This window comes from Pogona vitticeps, chromosome 4 (assembly GCF_051106095.1).
Source record: "Pogona vitticeps strain Pit_001003342236 chromosome 4, PviZW2.1, whole genome shotgun sequence".
Taxonomy (NCBI): Eukaryota; Metazoa; Chordata; class Lepidosauria; order Squamata; family Agamidae; genus Pogona; species Pogona vitticeps.
In genome coordinates this window covers 22,362,328-22,370,441 of record NC_135786.1, presented here as the reverse complement: position 1 = coordinate 22,370,441, position 8,114 = coordinate 22,362,328, and the positions used below count along the sequence as shown (strand labels likewise).

General features: G+C 40.8%; 1 protein-coding gene across 2 annotated transcripts in view; it reads right to left on the bottom strand.

The window, feature by feature from the left end:
* KCNB1 (potassium voltage-gated channel subfamily B member 1) overlaps positions 1–8,114 on the bottom strand; it is a 220,355-nt gene that overhangs the window by 86,764 nt on the left and 125,477 nt on the right. The gene's annotated exons all lie outside the window — the stretch shown is intronic.

The window sequence follows — 8,114 nt, the reverse complement described above, 5'->3', positions numbered from 1 at the left end:
CTGGAGATCTGTTTTACCATGGGCGGGGGGGAGCTCATCTTTTAAAAATGTGATGAACATATCATCTAATGGTTGTTGTGGGTTTTTCAGGCTCTTTGGCCATGTTCTGAAGGTTGTTCTTCCTGATGTTTCACCAAAAAACCCACAACAACCATTAGATCCCGGCCGTGAAAGCCTTCGTGAATGCAACATATCATCTAGTTTAGCCTTACTTGAAAACGAAAGGCAGTTAGTGAGAGCCACTATGGAACAGTGGTTCAAATACACGTCTGGGTTCTGGAGGATCAGAAATCTAGTTCCCACTTAGCCAAGAAGCTCCCTGAGTAAGATCTAGACAGCTGCGCATTGTCAGAGAGACATCATACTCACAAAGTTGTTGTGCATACAGAATGGAGGAGAGCCGTGTTTGCTACATTAAACACACTGGAAGAAAGATGAGACAAAATGTAACTGAAATAAATACATAAGGTCACTTGAATGGAACTTCAAACCCCTGGTCCTAAAAATTAATATATTTTGCTTCCCTCTGCAAGTAATGCTCTTGTTTGCTTGCATTTTTGACCAGTTGACAGTATCTTCCAAAAAACACCACAGGGCAACTTTAGCTTAGCACTAGTACACGTGGCATGACTTAGGGTGTGACTACACTGTTGATTTAAATTGCAAGCTGGTTCAACCATTTGTGGTTTTGTGCTGATGTGTGCGTCCTCATGGAAGTTGGCTTTCTTCATCTGATAAGAACTCTGTGAAGCCAAGTGGAAGGGATGCAGTCCCATGTTCCAGTGCAGGGGAGTTTGCAGGAAGGGGCATCAATCCAGGGAGATGAGCGGAGGAGAGCCCATTCCCGCAAGACACAAATACTTCACTGGTTTAGGTGTCTGGCTGTGGAGCCAGAGGTTGGGAGTTCAGTCCCCCACTGCGCCTCCTAGACAGGGGCTGGACTTGATGATCCATTGTGTCCATTCCAGCTCTCCAGTTCTAAGACAGTGATCATCATCATCACAAAGCAACCCACACTCCATGTCAGAGGAGGCAGCTTTAGGGCTTCTTTCACCACTGCACCAGAGGAGGTTGGGGGAGAAAAATGTATGCATTTTAGCACAGCTGTGGGGGTGACAGCATCAGCAGCCTTCCCTAGTTTCCTCATGTTTTTTAATATTTAATTTTTAAAATATAACTTTTGAACTGGCACAGCAATAGATTGATGCAGCACTAAAGTAGAAACAGATAGGAAAAAACCTACAATCTATTTTGAAAGGTGTGGCCAAAATAAATGTAAATATCTATGGTGTTTTTTTTAAAAAAAGACCCACTTTCCTCCCCTACAAAATGCTCACTTAGCAGTATGTCATATAGTTGGATATTTTAAATCAATTTCTAGTGTGCTAAACTCAAAAACAGGAGTATTACAACATGTCGTCAAGCTTTTAGTTTGGGAATACCAATGATGAAGTTCTGAATACGGGAAATAGCAATTTCAAAATGAGCACCTCTATGTACTCTTTCAGTTACCCATCATAGTTAGTTCAATTTGGGCTGTAATTGGTTTTAACAGTATTCTGGATGAGTAACTAGTGAACTTGTCCATGAAAGTTCACATAAAAATACTGTTTAGCATTTAGTCTTTAGGGTGCCACAATGTCATCTTTATTTTTTAAATTTTGTTTTGGCCTGACATAGTGGCAGAATGCTTCTTTTCCTAAATGACATACACAAAAACTGTGTAATTTACCCTGTATTTATTCTGTTAATGGTGTATATTTTGGTGGGGGTTTAAGGAACTATTTTGCTTGTTTATGTAGGGTGTGGGTGGGCCAGAGTAGAGATGGGGACGACTCACCATTTTGGTGAGTCGAAGGTGCCCCCATGATTACTGTGGAGGGGGAGTTATTTTTAAAAACACACCCCTTCCCCTCCACCCTGCTGCCACCGCACCCCTCCACTGCCACGCCACCCCCTCCCCTCCATCCCCCACCTCCCCACCCATGCCAACACCCCCTTACCATAATCACTACTGCTGCCACCAAGGTCTCCATCTGGTCTCCACAGCCACAGCATGTAAAAAAGGGAGACTGGCTGCCCTTTGCAAAGATGGTGGCTGCTGCTTAATTTAGGATAGAGAAGCTGCAGCTGCCATCTTTGCAAAGGGCAGCCTGGATTCTCTTAGCCTGCCTAAGGTAGAGAGAGGAAGGGGGTGCGGGTGTAGGCTGTGGGAGGTGGGTGATTGGCGGCTGGTAGGCAGAATGGTTTTGTTTGGTTTTTTAATTTACAAAGGATGAATAAAAATGGGGGAAAAATTGAAAAACGGCTTAAAATTTGACAAATACAGATCAACAAATATTTAACGAATTGGCTATTTTCATTGAAAAAGCTGATCCATTTTTATATTCATCCCCATCTCTAGGCCAGGGCAATGGGTTTCATGACTATGCCAGTATGTCACTGGTCTGTGTGGTTGTATTGATGCTTGCTTTTGAAATGGAATAATTGACTTTCTACTTTTTTCAAAGTAGTTTTTAAATGCCAGAAAAACCATGAAGCAAATGACCCCAAAAGGCTTTGCCTTTCACGTAAAATGAAAAGACACATGCACAAAAAATGAAAACAGAAGAGGCACCCCCCCCCCGAAAGAGCACAAAGAGGCATAAACAGTTTTGTCCTCTGTGCACCCTCAGAATCTCTTTCACCTTGATTAATGGTAGGGCTGCCTATGTTTTTTGTTCTATTGGCACCTCTGTCACTTCAAATAGTAAAACATTTTAACAAACGGATAAAATGCAGAGGCAGTTGAAAGAAGAGCTGGAAATAGTAGAAGTGGCTCCTTAGTACACATACAGTACTTGGGTTCTACTCGTAGGGATATTAATACATGCTTAATCTTTAATAATTGAACAGCATTATTGATCAGTCATGCATTACCAACTGATTTAAATAAAGGTTATGTGACTGCTGCGTGATCTAAGGGGATGTATACGTGATTAGTTCCTGAGCCTGCTTTGCAAATACGAAGCTGGGTTTCCAGTTCAACACAACGGGGATGTGAAGGCCTTTTAATAGCATCATCACAGTATTGCATTAGCATTTGATCCATCAAATAAGGATCAACCCGAGGCCACTGGTGAGGAGAAAAGAACTGCTTTGCCAGCCCAAGTGATGTTTTGTTCTGTGTTTAAAACAACAAATGATTCAAGAGGATTTCCACACAGGGAAAGGAAGGAGAGAGGGGAAAAAGGATAAGCTCTTCAGCCATTTTGAAACAAGGGCAATCAGTGGGAATGCTGCGTGTGTTAACTGCATACTCCTAGACATGTTTACATAGCAGTTATATTTCGTGAGGAAGAGGAGATATGATTATAATCAGGCAGTGTAAGCTCTTGGATATTTACTCAAAAACAAGGCGTGTTGTGTTTTGTGAGACCCATTCCCAAGGGAGCAGCAGCAGGACTGCCGTTTAGTCTATAAGAGAGGAGAGGCAACTCCAAGTGCATTTAGAATGCATTCCTACGGGTGTCCCCAACAGTACACGGAGAAGTTGCTTCTTCCTCCTCCACACCTTTTAAAATTCTTTAGTCAGCATGGCTTTGACTGGGAATTTTTTGGACTTCTGATACAGAAAAGCAACTTTTCCAAATTCTGTTGAAGGACAATCGGCATGCTGTTGATTCCTCCCTCCGTGTTAATATTCCGCAGAAATCCTTTGACCACTGGTCTATGGGCAAGAAGGGCACAAAAGGGGTCATTGTGTAGAAGTGTTGGTGAGGGGTGACTGGAGAAGGCTACATCTGAAACTTTTATTTTTTGTCTGTGGCACTGGAAAGAGGAAGCAAAATACACAGCCTTGGAGGCAACATAGATGTAGAGAGAAGAAAAGTAAAAGGCCTCACCACGCACACCTTCTGCCCTGGACAGCATGAGCCTGGTAGAGCAGGGGCAGTGATGGTTCCTACTCCACAGGACTGTTCTATATGCCACAGTGGACAGGAACTGTGTTGGGGCTGAACCTGTGTTCAAATCCTTGTACAGTGGTGCCTCGCTTAGCGATTGCCTCGTTTAACGATGTATTCGCTTAGCGATGAGGTTTCTGGAGTGATTTTGCGCTCCGTTTAATGATGTTCCCTATGGGGAAAATTTGCATAGCGATGTTTGGGACCTTGCCTCGCTTAGCGATGACAGTTTTAGGTCCCCTGTTTCGCTTAGCGATATTCCGTTTTCACTATTTTTAAAGTTTCTTAAAAAGTTCTGACTCTTCGTTAATTTTTGCATTAACGATCCCAAACATTTAAAACAGGTTTCAAACATTTTAAGACACTTAACAAATAGCGAAAACAGACCTGTCAAAAGCTATTTTTAAAGTGTCTTAAAATGTTTGAAACCTGTTTTAAATGTTTTGGGTCATTAGTGCACCTTCTAAAACATGTGCAAACCTAATCTGGCTTTGTTCTGACTCTTTGTTAATTTTTGGTGAATTTTCTTCTCCCCATTGAAAAGCATTGAACCCGATTTTGACAGCTGTCAAAATCGGGTTCAATGCTTTTCAATGGAGGGAAAAAAATTCACCAAAAATTAACGAAGAGTCAGAACAAAGCCAAATTAAGTTTGCACACGTTTTAGAAGGTGCACTAATGATTCCAAGCATATAAAACCGTTTTTGAACCTTTTAAGACAAACTTAAAATTGCAAAAACAGACATCGCAAAACCATTGAAATGCATTGAATAGGCTTCAATGCATCCCAATGGGGGATACATTGTTTCGCTTAGCGATGTTACCTGTGGGGATTTTCGCTTAAGGACAGCAATCCGTTCCCATTGGGATGGATTAACCGGTTTTCAATGCATCTCTATGGGAAAACGTGTTTCGCTTAGCGATGTTTTCCCATAGCGATGTTTTTTTGGAACCAATTAACATCGTTAAGCGAGGCACCACTGTACAGCCTTGGTCTTACTGGGATATTCCTTTAGAAAATCACCATTTACTACCAGAAAAGAGGAATTTGTGGCCATCGGTATCTTGTTGACAGAGCAAGCTATGTACTTGTGAATAAAATGTTATGGATCTTCACAAAACTGCCATCAGTTATTTTGTACTGAAGTCATGAGGCCCATGACTGTTAAACTAAAGGTTTATGTTTATAGTAGAGGACAGCAAAACCTGTTAGCAGCACTCTACTGTATTTGTGCTAGAAATACTAAAACTATATTACCCATTTTCTTGGAATTAATATATAGGCCAAAATCTTGTTGCTTACAATAGTAAATTGCACTAGCATAGATCAATTGAATTAATGAAGATTTAGTAAATGAACTCCACCATCAATTTAATTGATTCAAATGAGTCTACTGTAATTGTGACTTACTATGCTTATTAGAATTTTGGCCATAGAATAAGCCCAAACCTGTCTACCTACATCTGGTCAGAAATCAGACAGACAGACAGACAGACAGACAGACAGACAGACAGACAGACAGACAGACAGACAGACAGACAGACAGACAGACAGACAGACGTTATATATGGCTTTTTAAACAGCCATGTTTCAGTTACAGATATCCGAGTAATTATGTCATCAATGGACAAAAACGATCATAAAAAGTATACATAATTATCTTTATGGCTATCAGCTATGTGCATTTTAAGAAAACGTTCATTTAATTTTGCTGACACTAAAGCAAATACATCTACAGTACATCTTCACATTCATCATGTTTGTCCAGGCAAACAACTACTTAATTTTCTTCTTGATTGGATTCATATGTCCAGTACAAACAAAAAGGGTGTCTGGCATCTGGACTTTGGTCCTTTATCGAAGGATTGGTGAAGTGGGTAATGGAAGCAAACACACCATTTAGATAGGAAACAAGGAAGCTGTTTTCCACTGAGTGTCATAATGTTTGCTATCATGGAGCTATAAGTGGTCATAGTTCCATGTGCAGAATAAGTCTGAATAACTATTGCTGATGATACACAAGAGGGCTGCTGTTTTTGAGCTCCCAGAGACACTGAGCTGGATCAACTGGTTTTTTCCTTATTCCTCAAGGCTGTTTCTATATCTTCGTCAATACTGTATGAACACAAATTCTGATAAATCAGATGAATGACCCATCTAGACTAATATCCTTGTTTTTCTGGTGGCTAGTTTGATGTGACTTGGATTCCACAGACAAGACATGGAAGCAAGAACCCTATTCACACTGCTATTGCTTCTCAGCACCTACTCTTGGTAGGCACTGTCTCCAAAATCTGGACAGTGTACCATATTTTTCCATGTATAAGACTATACTTTTGTCTAAAATTTTTGGACTAAAAATTGAGGGTTGTCTTATAAGTAAGCTGAGGAGAGTACAAAAACAGGGGGAGGGGAAAGCAGGGATCAAACTGTTCCTGCAGGGCTTTGATCCCTGCTTTCCCCTCCACTTGGTAATCCTTAGCAAAAGGAAAACAGGGATCAAAGTGCTGCAGGATCGCTTTGCTCCCTGCTCACCCCTCTGCTTGCTAAGTCCCATGGGGCTTAACAAAAGGAGGGGGGAAAGAATCAAAGCAATTCCGTGGCTGTATAAGGGGGAAAGGGATCAAAATGATCATGCAATTGCGAGATTGCTTTGATCCCTTTCCCCCTCCTTTTGCTAAGCTCTGCAGGGCTTAGCACAAAGGGAGAAAGGAGGGATCAAAGTGATCTTGCAGCGCTTTATTTATTTATTTATTTATTTATTTATTTATTTATTTATTTATTTATTTATTTATTTATTTATTTATTTATTTATTTATTTATTTATTTATTTATTTATTGCATTTATATGCCGCCCATCTAGACATAGTCTACCCTGGGTGGCTTTGTACCCTCCCCCCCATACTTGCTAAGCCCTACTTAGATTTCTTAATTTTGGGTTAGAAAAGTGAGGGGGGGAATCTTATACATGGGGTGTCTTATACATGGAAAAATACGGTATATAGATTTCATGACTAATAGCCACTATTGCTGGACCATTAAACACAGCATTACTTTCATATAGTGTGCCAGATAAGTGTCTATATAGCTAATCAGAAGAGACTAGAACAAACCTTTAAAAGTCTAGTCAGAAGCAAAATGAAGCCCCTGTGGGACGAATCTCAGAAGTAAGTGGGACTGAATCATTCAGCAGTTTGTAACGAGCAGGCATGGGGAATCTCCAGTCTATGGTATGACCCAATGGGTGTGTGTGCCCCAATCCACTTTGCCAGCTCCTTTCCCCTGCATTGTCACTTCTCATGGCAATGAAAAGCTATTAGCTCTGATCAGCAACTGATTAGTGTTGCAGACTGAAAAATGCTAACATTCTCAACAAAAAGCTCTTATTTCTGATCAACTGGGACTGAGGATGCCAATTTGGAAAGAAACTGGGCAAGCTCACTGCAGAATACATGTGGATTGTCTGTAACTTGTAGATTGAAAGTCCCCTGTGCCTTTTCTAACAGAGCAGCATTAAACCTGTAATGCCTTGCAGCTCCCACAAAGCTTTGACCTTCCCAGTCATGTCCTTCATCTTCATGAAGATATCTTCATGGCTAAGATGCAGCCTTTATTCCATAGCTATAAGTGATTACAAACTCCCAAGAGGATTTTTATTTCTTGGCTAAAGCCCTCAAAACTGTGGCAGAAGGAACTCCCACAGGGGGCTGGCTGCTAGCAGAGAAAATGTGCTCTTTAACCCCAAGAAGTTGCTAACTCCTGGCCTATTGTGGAAAATAGGTTAACACTGCTTTTTTCTACACTGTATAGAAACAAATGTGTGATGTGACAAGGAAAAGAGAGAGCTTCCTGGTCTTCCACTGAAAGTTCTTGTGGAAAACGCTGATTCTACTGTCTGATCTCCAAGCGTCACTTAGCAATTATAGCCACATTTTGAAAAGAAGAAAAAAAATAAAGATGTGCATTAAGGAAAGAGGAAGCAACCTAGTTGCTATGACAGCAGATGTATCTAAAAGCCCTTAGAGCCACATGAGCTTTTATATAAACAATGAGTGATGGTTTGGTCTTGTAGATGGATCCCCTGAGGGGAAAAAGGTGAAAAAGTGCAAGTCATCTGCCAAAGTGCAAAACATTTTATAGAATGTATTATTTTCTTCTGAGGAATATAG